Below are 20296 nucleotides of genomic sequence, written 5' to 3' on the forward strand. Positions count from 1 at the left end.
GTCTGGGCCCATGTCGCCGACACTCTCGTAAAAATACTTCTACAGCTTCGACAAAAGTTTTAATTAAAGATTTTTATGAGATTTAACTGCAAGCTACAACTGTCAAGGCACTTCTTGCAAGGGATTTGGGCAGCTTTCCACACACACTACACTCACACATTCAAATTAACGCAACTCAAGTGGCTTTTTCGCTATTAACATGTAATTTAAACGGTCCACATACTATATAGCAATATGCAGCAAGAGTCCATTAGAGAGATACCAGTAGATATATAATAACAGAAACAACGGCACCCAAAGCAGCTCGTCGCACAGTGATTCAGGGTGTTAAGAATAGAGAAATTTATGTACTGCCTATGTAATGTAATGCTTATGTTAAATCAATTCTGATATCGGCCAATTATTTATACAAAATATTTAATCAAATTGATTTACCAATTAGACACTATTTTCCATTTAATTATAGTCAAAATGTTAATTCATTTCAGATGTTATGGCGTAATGCTGTTAAACAGTAAGACTGCTATTCTGTAACACTGTATGACAGTAGCGCCTAAGGTAGCTTAACTTCCGTGTATCATTAAAGATATCTGGTAATATTCTAAAAAGGGCCCGGAACTCAAGCTGGGAACTAAAGTCTTTGTATTACGGAATATATTTTCGATATTAAAATGTGTTCCCAGTACTTTTATTTTGTATTTCTTTTCTTAAACATTATATATTGTATCTTCTCTCTTATTATTCTTAAATGTTAACGAACTCTGAGTTAGTTGGAATATGTTCTTGGCATGGGCCTAAGATCGAGTACTGGACTGGTAGATCGATGGCTATAACATATACATTAGTAGCTTTCCACGAGACGATACAATTTAAGAACAATATTTTTAAGATAAACTTCCTGATTTATAAAGAAATTGGATCCAAAGTGAATAGTAGAAAGGGTTTGTGCCATTGCTGACGATCGTGTATCGTTTGTGGATTATGGTGGAGGATACAGAATTTCAGATACAGAGATGTTTTATTAGGCTCGTTCCTGGCGGACTATGTTTTTTTTTGTATAGTTGTATAGTTAGTATACAATAAATGTTTTATGCTCCTCACGGGGCTGGGGTTTTGAAATGTTGTACAATATTATATTGTACAGTGTTATACAAATTACTCCTTTTACTAAAATTCTCATGGATGCCTTTTGGTTAAGAGCTTTAAATATACTTAAAAACATATGTACACATATAGAAGCTCATTTTTCCAATGCCATCTCAACATACGAAAATGATTGTGCCTCTAAAGTGAATCTATTGGTAGTGGCGGTTTTTTGGAGGGGTCTGCGTCACTGTGCGTTGCTTACCACACGCCCACCAACTGACAAAACTAACAGCCAGCATGTAACAGTTGCTGCCTCACACGTTGCCGGCTGCTTTGCCGCCATGCCGCCTTGCTGCCTTGCTGCTCGGTTGCTCGGATGCTCGGCTGTTGGTGCTGCTGTCTGCTGCTGACCGCCTGATGATGATGAATATGCCAAAGCAATTTGAGTGATACTCACGACCTCGTCAGTAGTTAGTTGCAGCCACGCCCACTTTACCAAAAAGCTGACGGCCTGCATGTAACATCAACTCTTTACAACTGCAATCCAAAGAAAGTCGCAGCCCGCTGCAAAAGCTAATGAAGCGTGCGGCGAGTGCGGACTGAGATTAGGAAATGGCGATCAAAGTTTGATGAGGCGATAGTATGCACCTCCCCTCACACCCATGCCACGCCCCCAAGCCCCAGCTGCTTGTTTATTGCGATGTTGTGAAAGTGCAAGGGTAAAATGTAAAACATACTAAGTATACTTTATCCAAAAAAAAAAGTGAAACAAATGGAAAATACGAAACAAAAACAACAAATATTTTTTGTAAAATATGCAAACATGTGAGGAGCTCGGCCACACATTTTTTAAGTTTTTATTTTTAGACAACAACAAATGGCATCAATGTGGTAATATTGCGTTGATTAATTGGCATATGCTGTACTAGTATGTGTGTGTGTGTGTGTGTGTGTGTGTGTGTGTGAGGGAGTGTGCGAGAGTGTGCGGCGGCTGTGTTGGGGCCGGGAAATAATGTTGGCTTGCATATGTATGTTTTGACCTGCCTGTTGAGCAAGCGGGCGGCCAGAGTCGGCCCAAATGGCGTGTCTGGGCAGTTTGGATGATAGACTTATTGCGGAACTACTTAATTTGTCTGGATGGACAAATGGGAGGCCACAAAATGTGGTCAAATATGCAATTAAAATAGCTCAAATTTACATCAAACAGAGTATTTGTTCAAAGTGCTTCTTATCAAATTATTAAAATTATCATGAGAAAATATAGCTTTTTTACTTTCCATACAAATTTCCTTTGATTTTTTAAATGTTTATTGAATATCATCAAGTCTATAAATTCCTACTCAGAAGAGAGAGAGAGAGAGAGAGAGAGAGAGAGAGAGAGAGAGAGAGAGAGAGAGAGAGAGAGACAATCTCTTTTGGCAAAATCACTGCTAAAATGGGTGTAAAAATTATTTACGAAATATGCAATCTGGTAACAATTGCATAGTCTAAAAAAGGGCATAAAAAAGCAAAAATTCTTGCTTGAACATTTAAGTAAAGTAATTGTAAAATTAATTTTTAAAAGAACCACTTTTGTATAGGACTTATTATTAGTTTGTTATTGGTCTCGCTAATCGTCATTTAGTGTTGTTGGCGTTCTCCCTTTTATAAATATCCATACAACTTTTTTTTTATCTTTTAATAGATAGTAGTATGTAATGTATGAATTGCTCGAGATAAGGGGTATTCTGAGTTGTCAGTAATTACATACAACCAATATTGTACAGAAAACAGTTCATGACTGAACTACTCCTTCCTGAAGTCTGCCACCTGGTAGGGATTATCATCAATGGAAAAGCTCGACTGTTGCAATTATGCCAGATTTTTTGTACAACATCAAATAATGTGTGCTTCATTTCAAAATACCTATGAATATTGTGCATATTTTCTGTTTGCTGAACAGAGAAGAACATCGAAGGTCAAGATGAATAGATAGATATATTAAATGCCTATTTTCATCTCACTCTTCTATGAATCTAATTGTTTATAAGCCATGTGTATGTACATACCTCCACAGTGGAGTTCTTAATACCAAAAACTCTCGCCAATTGAACGTTTTTGAAAATGTTGAATATATTATTCAACATCTTCTCATAGAGGGTCAAATATCTTAGTCGTATCCAGTCTAATAAGCGTCTGATAAAATACTTCTTTAAGTTAATTGCAAAACTATACTCAGCTTTCATCTTCATAAAAAATATTGTGAAAGCTAACTCTTCTTTAGAGCTCTTCAATAGCATCCGCCACAATCAAGATGCGAGTATGTTGGCCTTTCAGTTCTAGTCAAGCTCGACTTGCATGCGAAATGATGTAATTGTCAAGTCTATCGTTTATGGTTATCATAATCTTTTACAATACTTTCAAATTATTTCCTTCCTGCTTGCACAATTATGCATTTTAAATGGATCTGAGCTCATTTCACCAATTGTTGTTGACCACGTTGGCAGTGGTGCTCAGCCACACTTGACTCGCTGATTATATCGATGCAAAATTGACGCCCACAATTTATGCCAGCACTTGGTTTTATTACATAAACACAACACAATTTAACAAACAAATAAAATGGCCAATAAAGGAAAATGCAATGGTACTCGTTGAAAATGTTGGAAAAAGCCAGCCTCAATATAAATCTCAGACTGGGTGCCATGCGAAAATGGCTCCAAATGAAAAACGTACATGACACGAGATCAGTTAAAACTGATAAAAAACCTTGGCCTGGCGTTCGTTCTGCGTTGGTCTTGGCAACCACCACCACCACCACCATCAGCACCATCAGCACCACCAATACCACTAGGCCAGCCAGAAAGTCAGAGTCAGCTGTACAAGTCAAGCTAGTCAGGCTGTCAGACATTGGTGGCTGGACAGCATTGGAGGACTGCAGATGTACGACAAGAGTTCGACAGTCAAACTTGGCAACCTTTTGGCTGCGACGACTGCAACTCAAAATAAAGTCAAAAACTTGCATTTGCATTTGAGAGTTGTTGTCTGTCCATCTGTCTGACTCTCTGACTGTAAAAACTTCAGCTACAACTACGATAAACATGGCACACATTGCATAAATTAAAAGCGCACAACAGCGATTTGTTATTTTAGCAGCGGCATTATCACTCGTGACTTTTCCTGTTTAGCCTTTAACCCCGGCGACGACTGCGACTGCGATTGGGACTGAGACTGCGACTGGGACAGGGACATATAGTAGACGGTGTTGGTGATGGTGATGATGACGATGACAACGACAAAGACTCGGGCAGGCACTGCTAAATCGGCTAAGCAAATAACAACTTGTCAGTAGTTGGCAGCACCGTCGCAATAGCAACGCCCTCCAGCACGGGGCGTATGAAGCAATCAGGTAACTGAGATGTTGTTGTTGTTGCTGCTGCGGCTGCTTCTACTGCTGCTGCTTCTACTGCTGCTGATTCTACTGCTGCTGCTGCTGATGTTGACAGTCCGTGTGCGGCATGTCTCGAGTCTGTGCGAAATGCCAAAGCTCTTGCTGTTGCCTCCAAGTACATACATATGTGCTTGGTATTTATTAGAAGTGTGCTGAGGATGAGTTTACGATCTAGATCAGAACGGAAGTGCTTTATGGCAGCACAAATCTATAAATCTATAATAAAAACGGCCGTTAAGACGCACATTAAATGCTCTTTGGAAATGGCTGCTAGCCATATTTATTTCAAAATGTTCTTAGCAACACATATTAATTATAACTAAATATAAAAGAGCGCGTTAATAATAATGGATATTATAATACTTACTATATAAAAAAATACTAACAATAAGAAGAAGAATAAAACTGGTGACAAAAAAAAAAAAACAATTATAAATAGTAATAGAAACGATTTAGTTTATTAATATCTACATAAAACAAATTAGTTAAGGTAATTACAACTGATATACAAGATAATTTTTATTTGAAAAGTGTAATAGTTGTTATACTAATTTACCTAATATTATCATGATAATTGGTTAAATGAAATGCATTCAATTATTAAAATTCAACAGTACAAGAGACTTAACCCCCATTGTAGGAAACAGGATAATACACATATAATCGGACTTGATTGTAAAATAAATATCTTCAGATTTATCATTGACTACCATAGGTCTGTGTAACGAGATAGCCATCAAGTCAGTGTAAAACTTATATGGGTACTGAAACATCAAGAGAATGAGGGGAACTGTATGCAAAAGTAGTTAGGATAGGAGGGCACTACAGCTCCTATACTTTCCGATATGGATAGATACCATGCCCCTGCCTTTCTTCAGGCTTCTGAGAAACAACAAAATAAAGAAATAGAATACAATAAACGATAACAGGAATTGCTAAAATTTGGCACTTCATCTATAAAATTAGATTCTAATGGGTACATTGTTTATATTTTGTTTTTAACAAAAGGAACTTGAACTTACTTAGTTTAGAAGTTTATATCTTAGATCAATAAAAACATGTATATAAAAATATAATATTCAATTTATATTCAATAAATTATAAAGAAATTTGGGTATTCCTTTAAAAGGCGAAATGGATATCGTAGTAGTAAGAATATCATTTGCATTTTTTGAAAGTTTTTAAAATTAACCTATTTTCAGGAAGTGTAATACATTAAAATATTTAAATGGGCATTTAATTATGTGTGTAACAAATAACATTAAGATTAAAATTATATTAACGTATTAATTATTTAAATTAATGATTTTTTTTAAATATCCAAGGTAGCTTTAGGCATGTCCTTAAACCTTATATGTATGTATGTATACTAACATGTATGAATGTATATTATTGACAGTTACAGGAACTGATGTTCGACTTGCTTCTGATTCAGAATAAATTGCTTAATAACTTAAAAATGCTATTCTTGTTTTTTATGTTATTGCCCCCTTTGTTACAAACTTAATATGGAAGTCATTAATACTCCACCTTGACGAGCGCATCAAAATGTCAACTATCCCACATGAATGCAAATGTATTGGTATTTGATTTTGTTTTTTCTTTTGTTTTTGTAATTTTGATCGCTCACTTGCCCAATTAAAACTCAAGCGGCATTCATACTCGTAGAGCGCAAAATATGTCATCAACAAATTAATAGCCCATACAGCTAAGCATACCAAAAACACATTAACATTAACATGACTATCAACATTAATACAATTTATAGGAGGCAAAAAACAAGCGTAGAGCACCCCACCGCGCCTGCTCGGCCACTCTCATCCAGTCAGTCAGTCAGCCAGCCAGCCATTCAGCCACTCAGCGAATCTGCCACTTGAAGCCCATAAAATGTATGCAAATAAGATAAATATAAAAACAAATTTTTATCGCGCACAGTTGCCCAGTCGTCTAAAACGTTCCTCTGAAATGGATTATGATGATGATGTTGGATGTTGGCTGTTGGTTGTTCGCTGTTGGTTGTTGGCTGTGCGATGTTGAGGTTGATGCTGATGCTGATGCTGATGGCGATGTTGATGTGGGAGGCCGAGGGGGCATGACGTAGTAGACGCATTAACATTGAACTGGCCCGATGCAGTAAAGCGGGCAAAGAATTTACGATTACAGCGACAGCGAACAACTGCAAAACATGCAAATCACAGAGAAAAAAAAAATGCAAAAAGGCGAGCAACGAAATTAAATGAGACACCCAGCAGATACAAACAGATACAGATACGTACTCACTGGTACACTTTAAAGAGCCAGAAATGCCGCAGAGAAATAAAAACGCAGTCATAATTCAATTTAATGCTCAAGTAAACCGATTACGCGTCCAGATTATTTTGTTGAAAGACAGCAACGGGCGCGGTAGAGGCGCTGCTGCTGTTATTGCTGGACCAAACAATTTGGGGAGTAGTAGGTGGCGAAATAGACTGGCAATTATTGGACCACGATAAAAAAATCAAAAAAAATACTCATACTTAATGGACAACAATGGGGGCCAATATTGTTGTGATTAATAATTTTTGGTTGGGCGTGCACTCACTTTTACTCTTCGTACCTCAGCGGAGTTCAAACTCAAGGTTGTAATCTCTCTCCTCCTCTCATACTACCATTGGGTATATTTATACTTTTGCTTTCATGCCGCGTTCGTTACCTGATATCGCACCCAACATTGGCGTTTACATAAGAGCCCACAGCGCCGACAACAATGTCGATGACGGCGACGGCAACGGCAACGGCAACAGCGATGGTGATGCGGACGCCAAAAGCAACGTCGACATAGTGACCCCGACCCCTGGCACGCGTGACTTATGCGACCATTATGAGCGGCCGCTGAAAACGGCAGCCCATGCGCATGCGGCTTGGCTTCCTGACGTCACAAATTCGCCAGAATCGTTTTGTGCTGGCGGAAGAAAGTGAAATGTGCTGGGTAGTTCAACAGATGCCCCATGGTGGTCACTGGGCCAACAGCGGCTTAAATGCTTAAGTGGGTCAGTTGCATTTTGCAGCATCGAAGATGATGATGGGAAAGTTTATGAAGTTGCTTGAAGGAAGGGCACATAAAGCATTAAGTGGAAATAGATATAATTACACACAAAGAGTACATATAAGATATATGTATGTATATCGCTTGAAATTTGTTTGCCAAAATGACAATTCATACTGATGTCACCAAAAAGCCGCTATCACTGTTTATCGCACAATCAAAGTTTTTTATTACTATATAATTATTGCAATGAAAAAGTGATTGCGATTTTTTGCTTGCACTGTAATTCCCGTCATTTATGAATGGAAAATTATATCGTCGCTTCGAAGAGCGGTTCTACAGTAGATACTCCTCTTTTGAAGATTGTAAAAAAATGTTGCTTGTATTTTAGAAGTTGATCATTGTCCTCAACCTCGTAAACCTTAGTTGGTCAAGGACAGTGATTGAGTCAATCTCCCCAATAATTAGCTTGTTAATGGTCCTAATATGAATCGCGGTCAATAAGCAATTCGATTTCGATAGATTTGGCCATGTATGTACATAAGTAATTAGCTGTGTATATGGGCTTTAATTTTTCTTTCCAACGCAATAGTGTGCAAATATTTCTACTAAAATAAGTGTTAAGACATAATCACAATGAAGTGTCGTTAACCAATTATCGTGCACAGAAAAACAAACACTTGACCAGAAATTAAAGACTAGAGTTTTATTTGAGAAAAGGAATGTCGTTTATATAATTTTTTTCATTACTGTATGAAAAAGTGGTAGTAGTTGTTGGAGATGGAATAGTTATGTAATATACATAAAAGTATATATATACTCACGCAGTTTTCCATACATTGTTATTGAACTATAAAGTGGCTTTGTCAGAAAATAAAAGGTCTAAGGTTGCACAAGGCCCGCACATCAGCAATGCAAGAAGTCTTACAAAAATTAAGATACTGTCCCAAGTAGCCATTAAATGGCATATTGCTGTCATTTTTGGATTTCTTTTGAAAGTACCAGTACCAATACTTTTATAAAAAGAACAAGAAGTAAAATATTTTCATTGTCTTAATTTTACAAGCAGTTGCTTCTCGGCTGGAGGTATCCGAGCGTGATCGTTTACAAAATAAATTTGAAGTAGCATTTTTAAAGGGTATCATTTGAAAGCAAAGAAATTTTATATAAGTCGAACATTAAATTTACATCAACTATTATGGCACACAGAAATTGTTTAGCGCCGCACGAACTTATTTACAGACGGCCTAAAGTTGGAGACAGAAACCGGTGCGGTTATGGCAGTAATTTTTTAAGCAAAATAATGTTTTTAGGGTGTTGCATTATCTTTATGAACAGATAGTTCAATTGAAAGTGAAAGGAAACATCAATCGCAAACTATATATATATGCTCCCTTTTTTAAGGCAGATTTAAAAAATATAGAAACTGATTTAAAGTGGACTTATTTGATGTAAGTCCTTGAAGCATGTATTTTTAGTCGCTAAATTGTAAATATTTCACCAAGTCATAGAATATTCATAAAATTTCTAATTACCCCGGTCCGCTCAAATATATATGTACATTTATAAGTAGTATAAAATTTTCTCATAGTGCCTGCAGTTTTCTCATTTTTCTGTGCTTCATCAATTCGTCAATGCGCACATTTTTATGATTTATTATTAAGACATCAAGCACGTCTACTATCTATTAGCAAATGAAGGAAGGGGGGAAGAAAACGTTGGGCGGCCTAATGGTATGCATAAAAAACATTTTATTAATCACGTCAAATGGCCAACAATAAAAGCCAATAAGCCTCTTAAGTATAAAGCCATATTTTTCTTTTTGTTTTGATTGCACTTTCAGCCAAAAGCGTGAAAAATGCTCAGAAAACATAAATGTAAATGAACGACAACACAATAATGAAGATGGCCCAGTCCAGTCCCAGGCCCAGGCCCAGACCCAGGCAAATACAATAACAACAAAGAGACACTCATGGCATACACAAATGCGGGTTACCCAAGTGGCAGACGCCCCAAAACGCAAGACAAAATGATCAATCGCTTGAGCGATCCACGCAATTTAATAATCATTAAAAAAACTTTCGCAAGTTGTCTTTGTGTTGTTGTGGTTGATGTTGTTGTTGTTGTTGTTGCTGTTGCTTTGTATTTGCATGTTAATTATATGACTCGGTACCGCATCGCTTATAATATTCGTGGGGCAAGTCAAAAGTCACCAAAAAGGATAAATTGATTAGGCGTCCGTTTGTCCATTGCAGTCATATTGTATCGCAAAGATTTCATCGCAAATCGTGATAACAAGCAAAAGTAAATGTTTCTTCTTATTTTAGCCACAACTTCGACTGTTGTTCGACTTGACTCAGTGCGGCTATACTAAGTATTTATGTTTTCTTCCTGCTGCACTTTCATAACACACCAAATTTCTCGTTGCCTGCCAGTCTCAGCCTGATACAAGCCAACAGATACGAAAAAATGCTGCTCATAAAAACCTCAAATCGAGTTAAGTTCCGCTTTATTGTTCAAGTGGCCTACAAAGCAACAACAACAACAACAACAACAACAACAAGAAAAACGAACAACATCAACAAGAGGCAGACAAATTTAATATGTACTAATTGAATGTTGTGCTACGTTCGTTCACTCTCCGGCCGGCTGGCTGGCTGGCTGGCTGACTGGCTGGCTGGGTTTGAACTGTGGGGTCACTTTACAGAAAGGTCGTGAAAGTACGGCACTGAGCTGAGTTGCAGCCTCAGCTTCGCCCAATCGAGAAAATCAAAAGTGAAACGTAGTCGGCCATAGGCAGGCGCTCATTAAATGCTCAGAGCTGAAGCTAAACACAAACCTTAAGCCTCAGTTGCAGTTGCAGCTTCAACTCCATCTGTACGGTTGGACGATTCATCTAACTTGCACTTGATGGCGTTCGTAAATTCAATTCAATTTTGTAAAATATTTGTTAAAATGCCACGTTAATAGGTTTAATGGCTATAGACGATCAGCAGCAACAAAGTCAAGTGCAGTGCACAGAGCTCCACAGTACAGAGTACAGAGTACAGCACGCTCGTGGCTTATTTATTAATGAGGCACGGCTGGGCAATTGAAAGAGGTTGCGGCATGGCGTTTGCATCTTGGGTCAAATCGAATTGGTGTCGAGCATTGTGAAAGGGCAAATGTGTGGCATGTGGCAGCGGCATGATGCTCGACGGCGCTTTCGTAAACAGACTGCATCTGTACGCCGAATGTATTGCTTAATGTCTACTTTAATGATCCAGCATCTTCCAAATTTTGTATATTTTGTGGTACTTTTTTGTTCTGCTTTAATGTTCCTTGATTTAATTTTCAATGTTTCCGATAAATGTTTAGTTCAGGAAGCGGTTGTGTGCAGAGGGAAACCAAAAGACTTTAAGCATTCCAATTTACAATATTTATATTGACAATGTCCTGGTAAATGTGATTAGGTTTACAACTTGCACAATTATTAAAATATTTTTATATCTTATCTTATATTATATCTTATCTTTCATATCTAAGTAGTAAGGATATCATAATATTTAGAAACTTTTAAAATTCCGTACATTTTTTCTAATGGAAGAGTTGACTGTTTGGTTGATTATTCATAAAGAAATATTTAAAGTATATATTTTGATATCTTAACAAAAAATGGTTCATTTCATTATAACTCATTTTATTATAATTCTGTATTAACTATTATGTGTTGCTAGATTTGTTTAGTTTATTATAACAATTTTTATGAAAAGTGGAATACTTTGATTACCGAACCGTTTAAATATATTCAATAGGACTCTGTCATCTTTTAGTACCACTTTTGAATTGGCTTCTTTTTGTTTTGGTATTTTTGGAATTGAAGTAGGTATGGGTGTGGGTATGGGGCTTAAAAAGGCTTTATTGAAAGACTACTATTGAAGCTGAATTTCAAGCAATTGCTGAATGTGTGTTTAAGTTAATTGGCAGGTCTTCCTTAAAACTATACCTGAAATGTAGCATAAAGCTATATTTTAAGTTGCGCTGTCACTTCAAAGCAGGTTACATTTATAATGCTTGATTTTGAATTGCAGACCGGTACTCTTGGAAATCTGTGTATTGCCATTATATGACCCAATATAAACGAAAGATTGTTGAAATTAGGAGTATGCACAATTACTTTTGTTAGGCACTTTCTTTTAATATAACACAATTTTTGCTTTCATAATAATTAATTTTTTCCCAGATTATTATTGTTTTGAAGACATTTATATACGAATCTTTTGTACACAAGAAAGAAAAGCAAAAACCACATAGTTATACTATAAAATAATTGGAATCAATTCTTTTTTATAACAACATTAGTTACTTTTTTGTGAAAAAGTTTTAAAAATACATTTTTATTTATTTATTTAAGAGCTAACTTAATAATAATAAAATTATAGGCTAGCTTATTTTTTTCTAAGCTATGGCAACAGAGGCCTTCAGCTCAATAGATGTGTGGTTTTTATGTTATTTACATGAATTTTCTTATTTGTATGTGTGTTTATATACATATGTACAGGGGATGCTTAGGGTAGTCTACTTAGTTTAGGTACATTTATTTGATCTTAGATCTTATGATATAAGTTTGTAGTTTTTAGGTATCTTAGAATGTTTGATATGTTTGAGGGAGTGGGATTCGATAGACATTGGAGAGGGTCAGTGTTTTTAAATATTGCTTGTCTTTGGTGTTTTAGGCTAATAGTAGTATAAATAGTGCATTCTTCAAAATAAGGCGTAGAAAACTAGAGCTGTTATTTAAGCAAACAAACAAAACCATAATTTTGCACATAGGGAGCTGAAGGAAAAGGAATTCACGATTAAGCTAGAACCTTTTAGTGGCTCAAAATTTTAAATCGTAATAGAGTGACGGTTAGACTAGACTAATGTATGTATTTATAATTTGTATATGGACATTAAAACGCCTTTGTAATCTAGCTACAAGAGAACATATCTATTTAAGATCTAAATCTGAGTAGATTTGTCTGACGGAAGAATCAACTGTTGAATATCTCAACACTCTTATCGAAATCTGCAACAATCTGCTTCTGTGTCATTATCATATTACGTCCATTACGTCCGCAGCTACCATTAATCATGGCAATCGTTTGCCAATCCAAGGTACATACATACTTATACGGGTATATATGTAGATATCGGACACATTTGAAGCCCGAAATGGGCAATAGTCGAACGCCGCGAAAATGTCTCTATCGCCAAGTGCAGCTGGAATTACGCGTCTCCGTCTACCTTCCGAAACAAAAGAGAAGTACAAAAACAAAATACTCGTGGCTGGGGGCTCGAGTGAAGGTAGCCGTCGAAGCTGTGGCTCTGGCTGCGGATCTGGCTGTGGCTCTGTGGGATTGGCGGTCTGGTTGTCTAGCAGCGGGGGCTGGTGAGAGAAATGTGCTGTGGCGTGCGGTAAACGATACGCCTTTGCCTCGAGGTGTTTGTTACTTTTGCGGTTTTATCTGAGATAGACACACACACACACACACACAAATACAGTCACACAGATATACACAAACACAATTACATCTACAAACAAACTTTGAAGCAGAGTTAGTAGAAGATTTGCAAATACGCCCCCAAGTGCGCGTGCAGCTTCTGTCAAATGCATCGAATACATATACATAAGTGTATGCATATATATACATATGTTTATATCCATATATATGTATGAACACACATGCAGTGTTGTTGCAGCTGCTGCCCCATTGTTTTATCCAAACAAAACTGCACTTGAACTGTGCGATTGGATTACTACTATATGTATATACCTGCAAAAGTTGAAGCCGAGGCGAGCGAACTTTGTGTGAGGTTAGTGGGTCTTGCTCTTCCAATTTGATTTCTTGTTGTAGCAGCCATTGTGGTTGTTGTTGCTGTGTTTGCTGTTGTTGTTGTTGTTGTTTTTTTCGAAGCTCAACTAATTGCTTGTAAATGGTTAAATGTTAATTAAAGCGTAAATGTGTGGCCTGCATTTTGATTTCCACTGCAAGTCACGTCAAGTGGCGTGAGATAGGCGCATACTTTGAGCCTCGAGTATTTGTTGTAGTTGCCATTGTTGCTGTTGTTGTTGTTGTTGTTGTTGCACATCAAGTGGTAGGTGGAGGCGCGCACTTTAAGCTGCCAATGTGTAATTGCTTCCGTCAAGCTGTAATGCGTTCAAGTTGTGGGTCAAACCTTCTGAAGTGTTTTTCAGAAATTCAGGGTTACAGCGATTATGAAACTCTGTTTCTGTCAGTCTCCTACTTGACAAAAATGATGCGCAATACAAAGCCAAGGCTCGGAAATATGAACAAATCGTTCAGATTGGTAAGCTGCAATCGGAGACAGAGCGGTTAATTCAACAAGGAAGAGTACCCCATAAAGGGAATGAATTAATAATGAGCTCCATGTGCAGTTTTCTTCAATTAAACAGACCAATATTTATTTGGTTGCATTAGCATTTGAGTTAAAACTTAAAACAAATCAGCTCGCAAGTAATATTCAATACCGTATATTAATACAAGTAGTTATATGTTACTCATAGGAATGTATGCCAACTATTGTTGTTTACATTCCACCGGCTCTAATCTAGCAACAACAATAATTTCAGAGGAGGCAGAGGGGGCTGATGTCCTAGTATTTCCCCTAACCCTATTAATTTGTTGTTCTTCTGGGCGGTTTTGGTGGAGCGTGGGGGCTTCCGAGCTTCAGTGAAGGAAGCCATCGCTATCTCACTTCTTGGCCAATTCCTTGGCATTGAGTCGGTTACTTCCGGCGAGATGTTCTTGCAAAACCATTTGCGGAGGAAAGTCTTGCGTGTCACCTCGTCGTTGGTCTTGTTTGCTTCACGCTCCTTCAGAGTCAGATCAAGTATCTACAAATTGAATAGAATTCCAAAGTGCACTTAAAATGGTTTTGTGGTAAGAATTTAAATTAAGAGCTCTCACAGTGGGCTATCGTAGTACTGAACTGGTTGATAACTAATAAGATAATCAATAAGATAATAATTAATAAGAATTTAATAACAACGCAGAAAAGAAAATGGTTTCAAAATCATTTAAAAATTTGGGTGGAGTAATTACCTTTTTAAGTCACACAAATTCTTTTATATGATCCAAAAAAAAGAAAAGAAAAATAATTTTTGATAAATTGAAAGGGCTATTAAAAATTTTAATTCGTTTTGTTTATGCCTTAAATTAATGATCATTATTATTTTATTGCAACACAAGTAAGGCATTACTATAGACTATTATAGATGACTAAAGACTATTATAGACTACTATTGACTACTGAAGACTACTACGAGCATTTAATGACTATTATACGCTACTCTAGATTACTAGACTACTATTCTAGACTATGCTATAGACTATTTTAAATTTGAAATTTTGATTGCATCTATCTGTTCTTTATTTTCATCAAACAATAAAATACATATGCTCGAACGGTTTGAATGTTATGTGCAGTTAATGGTTACACAAGTTTCCCAATTTTAATCCTAAACTCTTGTTTCGGGAACGCTACAGTCGAGCAAGCCCGACAGTGAAATACCCTGTACCCAGATAAACTTCCGACACTGGGGTACATGCGCCTCCCTTCTGCTGGAGGAAGAAGAAGAGCGAACTTTATGCTGCAGCTTGTTGGCGTAGTACCGGGGTGAAATTGTTTCGCTAATAACATTTCTTACAATTAACCGATTTGGATGAAATTTAAAAATTATATTTAAATTATGTGTGCAAAGTTTGGTATTGACGAAATTCTGTAGCGTCCTTTCTCAGACCTAGGAGAATTTGGATACCAACTTTGGTTATTCTGGCGTTTATAGTTTCTGAGATCCTTACGTTCATCCAGACGGACAGACGGACGGGCGGACATGTCTAGATCGATTTCTCTCGTCATACTGATTCAGAATATGTATACTCTATATACTTGGGTACAGGGTATAAAAATATATTTTTAGCGAACTAACTGTACATATGCGTTACACTGCTCCGCAAAACATTAAAAGGGTTATATGAAAATATATAGCGTTTTAGTATTTCTGACAAATATTCCGACTTCCAGGCAGATTGAATCCACTTATCTCTCTAGCATTGAAAACGGAGCAATAATGTTACATTTAATGACATTCTATTAATTGGCGAAGCGTAGGTGTATAGCCATTAGGTTTAGAGAGAAGAGAGAGCTGTCGACCTCGTCTTTTTATTGGTCTGTTGGTCCAACTTTTGGCCAATTACTCATTTACACATGAGACAAAACATATTCACTAGAGAGATATACATACTACTTGTATATGTGTATATGAGTGTACATAATGTACAAATGTGCTTGAGAATTGAAAAATTGCGCTTTAAATAATTTTAAGCATTCATTTTTTATGCGTGTATCTCAGCCTCAAGAAGAAAAATAAATTAATGAGCAACAATTTATAATGGCATGGCAAAATATACTACTAAGAGGTGCCAACAAGCGGCGACAACAACAACGTGCGGCAATGGAGGAGATGACGATGACGGTGCCTGGCATAGCATTATCCCATGATGGTATTTCTGGTCTTGGCTCCATCCCGCCTGTCCCCGATGTCCTGATATGGCTGGTAGTCTCAATTTCAATTTCAATTTTCGTTCGCTTCGTTCTTGGGCTCGTGATATGAGAAATTTATGAAGCCAGCAACCCGTACGGTGTGACCATGATGAGCCTTAGGGTCAGCTGCCATTGCAGTAGGTGTTGCTGATGTGCCGCTGAAATGCTGTGCAGATTAATCATAAACACCATAACAAAGAAGTTTTGCATTTCTGCAGCTGCGGCAGCGAATTGCAACGCCAACTGAGCGCCTGTCACTGCTGTCAGTCAAAGTGGCTCACAGACAAAGGCCCAGGCACAGGCCTATCAAATAGTTTAAAAATAGGTGTTACCCTAGAGCCACCATCGCCAACACCATCACCAGCATTGGCATCCCTGGACTGTGCTGAGTCCAGCATGGTGCGTTGTCAGGCTTAATTGTTATTATTGTTGTTTCTTCTGTCGCGTCTGTCCATCGACTGCGGCTCTTGCAGCTGACAGCAAAATGTTCGCAACATGTCAAAACTTTTATGGTTTTTTAATGGCCATCTATACATAGATATACTTTTAATTGAATTATGTTCTTTTTTCAATATTCATAGTTGCAAGGCCCAAGTCTCATACATACACACTATACTCGTATGTGCTATTTCTATTTTATGTTAACCCATTACTTTAAGTATATTGGCAAGTTTTCTTAAACGGCAATTATAAATTGTAAGGAATCATTCTGATTTAATTTCAGTTTTATGTTAACCCATTACATTAGTATATCGGCAAAAAATTGTGTTTTCTTAAACTGCAATTGGTATGCAAAATAATTAGAAATAAAATTGAAAGGAATCATTCTGATATGATTTCATTTGGCGTATTGGAAAACTATCTATGATAAAATATGTTTTTTGATTATGATGCCGCTGTCATCTGTCTTCATGATTTTCTGATATCTTTTTACTTCGAGTGACGCGTTGCTTCTAGAAAAAATTCTAGATTTCTTCCCATAACATACTTTGGGAGTATAAAAGAATATTGTCGATTAAGAATGGTTATTTTTATTTCAGATTTCTGACAATTCGACTGAAAAATAAGGGAGAATGTTACTGTCGCGGGAAGCCTCCCTCAGAAAGCAAAAATAAGGATTACGAGTACAACTCAGGTAAAACGGTTTCGCTGATTACTTTTTCAAATATTAACGGGGTTCAATGGAATAAATATATGACGTCTGAAGAACTTGTTTTTTATACCCTGTACCCGTAGGGTAAAAAGGGTATATATTAGGTTTGTGCAAAGTATGTAACATGCAGAAGGAAGCATCTCCGACCCCATAAAGTATATATATTCTAAATCAGCATGACGAGAGAAATCGATCTAGACATGTCCGTCCGTCAGTCCGTCTGGATGAACGCAAGGATCTCAGAAACTATAAAAGCTAGAATAACCAAAGTTGGCACCCAGATTCTCCTAGGTCCGGGAAAGGACGATTTTTTTTTTTTTTTTAATTTTCCCCCCTTCCACCGCTGCAGAATTTCGTCAATAGCGTCCATATTTCAAATGCTACCTAAACCAAACTTTGCACATATAATTAATATATAATTATCTACTGATGTTTAAAATTATTTATTTATATTTATTCAATTCGGTCAATTTTAAGAAAAGTTATTAGCGAAACAAATTCTCGCCAGTACAACCCCCACAAACTGCAGCAACAAGTTCGCTCTTCTTCTTCCTCTTTTTGCTGCTGCTTTGGGCGCATATAACTCAGTGACGGAAGTTTACCTGGGTACAGGGTATTACACTGTATAAAAGTAAAAAAGGCGTTACATTTTAAACAAGTTTCTATTTCATTATTTTTACATATGTTTAATGTTATTTTACTTTAGTTCAAACAAATTGCAAAAAATCGTGGTCCCCCTAGATGAGATCCTGTAGGAGATCCCAAATTTTATGTTTTCACTGCACTACAGCCTGATAGACATGGCTGGCTAAATTTATTTTGTCATATTAATATACATACTATATCTATTTTATAGGGTCGGAGGTGCTTTCTTCTCACTGCTCCGCCCAATAAACAATTATTCTAATGCATTTTTAAATTCTTCTATTATACATACTATTTAACTATAAAACAGTTTGTCTGAACTGATTGTTTGATTGATTATACGAAGATTTGTGCAAAAGTTTTCATATTATTAAGATAGTAAGCACTAGAGAGAGGGAAGGAGACAGGCGTAAGGGGTCTTAAAGTTTCTATAAAAAATATGATTTTATCATATGAAAGTATCTAGCACAACGATGTTTAATGATTAATCAGTTCGTATCACACACACACTGTTTCATGTATGAGATTATTATTGTATAGGATTCTCCGCTAAAAAGAATCTGCTGTTTATTTTTGATTGATTAATTTGTGAGTGATGCGAGAGTTACAGGAATATCATAATTTCTCTTCGTTTTAGTTATTATTAAATTTCCATTTTGAGTGCATATTATATCTAATAGAGAGAATTTATGTGTGATCTAGGAAATGATATCAATGGGTTAACAGTTGGCCAACTTGGGGTTTTTCACGCACGCTGACGCAAATTTGTGTTATTATTATTGTTTTTTGTTGCTGTAGTTGCTGTTTTTTGTTTAAACACACTTTTTATCTGCAGCCTTTATCTAAGCATTTGATGAACAAATAAATAATAAGCAAGCGAAGTGCAGTGAGACAAAAACGACAATAATAACAACGGTAGCACGAGGCGTGTAGCTTTTACGAGTATATCAAGCATACGCTTAGTTGGTTTCGTCTCATTTGTGACTGTGGCCAATATTTGCGCATATTTGAAATGCCTTATTTTCCGCTCGTTTTCTTCTCTTTGCGTTTTGCTTTAGCAAAGCACACGTAATTAAACAAATTGTAAGCGAAAGATTTTCATACATTTGTTTCAGTCTCTGTGTAGCTTCTGCTTATCTATCGTAAGCGTCTTGCCAGACATACTGAGCAGCCGATTCTGACCCTGTGCGGTTGGGCGCCTAACTATCAAGAGTTACACGACATCTGTCAAAATAGCCATGGCATACAAATGGCAGCTGACTGCTCCACATACGCTAACTAAAATTAAACTGTAGCATTAGATAAAACACTCCGAGAGATAAGCATTCAAACTTTCAAGCTAACAAAGATCAAGTTGATACATTTTTCTTGTGTGTGTATGTGTTTCTTTTTTGTTGTGCGCGATAAATTCACAAGTGTACGTACATTTAATCCGACTTCCGAAGAAGCTGGAGAAACGCTTTCTGCAGAATATTAAAGACCATAAATTAGTGGAGGAGGATTATGTTGTAGGAGTTTCCTTTAGAATTGCTGCATTGAGTGACAGTAAAGTAAGTGGTTTTTATTTAGAAAACAAAAACTAAAAAAAAGAATTTAAGCGGAACTCTTCTGTCATTGCGGGAAAGTATTATTTAGACTATTGCCATTGTTTATAGGTTCCATAAATCTACCTTTTAAATTGAATGCAGCAACCAGCATGAGCTAAAAAGATATCTTTGTCTGCACTGTGTCTTACTAAATATGGTTTTTATTTTAACATGGACCGGAAACTATATATTGTCTACTGCTACCGTATTATCTTAGCTTTCATTAGAAAGCATCTTTTACTTATTGTGGTCATCTACGGCTGTCACTAAAACATTCTGAATGTGCACTTTGGTTATCATATATCTTAAGGAAATAACCCGTGTTTGATAAAAAAAAAACGATTTTTAAATATCATCAGCAGCTATATGACATAGTTTTCTGACGCGATCTCGTGTCAAAGAAAGTCTTTAAAACTAGTGTTTGATACAGATAGGTGGATGGACGGACAGACGGATATCGCAATTTTGAATTTGAATACGTCTTGTCATGCTGATCATAAAAGTACGTATGTACGCATATAGCATGTGATATGATATGATATATCTATGTATGATATGACATATCTATGTATCTGTGTATGTACCTATAACATGTCATATGATATGGTATATAATGATAGATATTATTCATGAAAATTAATTAAAACAATAATTTAACATTGAAAAATATATGAGTATACTAATACTTTTCTATGATGATGTGAAAAAAATAATTTCGAATGCTGTTGCTTGTTACTTGTTTTACAATTAAGATTCTCGCTCTGAAAAAAGTTAACAGCACA

The 20296-nt window shown here is 36.5% G+C and overlaps 1 protein-coding gene across 1 annotated transcript in view; it reads left to right on the top strand.

The window, feature by feature from the left end:
• Positions 1 to 20296, top strand: part of LOC115625394 (pneumococcal serine-rich repeat protein) — a 73062-nt gene that overhangs the window by 7951 nt on the left and 44815 nt on the right. Inside the window, exon 2 of the mRNA XM_030520433.1 lies at positions 17171 to 17265. The gene's annotated coding sequence lies outside the window, so the exon portion shown is untranslated. The remainder of the gene's footprint in view (positions 1 to 17170; positions 17266 to 20296) is intronic.

Source organism: Scaptodrosophila lebanonensis, unplaced genomic scaffold (assembly GCF_003285725.1).
Source record: "Scaptodrosophila lebanonensis strain 11010-0011.00,11010-0021.00 unplaced genomic scaffold, SlebRS2 tig00000072-arrow-pilon, whole genome shotgun sequence".
Classification (NCBI taxonomy): domain Eukaryota; kingdom Metazoa; phylum Arthropoda; class Insecta; order Diptera; family Drosophilidae; genus Scaptodrosophila; species Scaptodrosophila lebanonensis.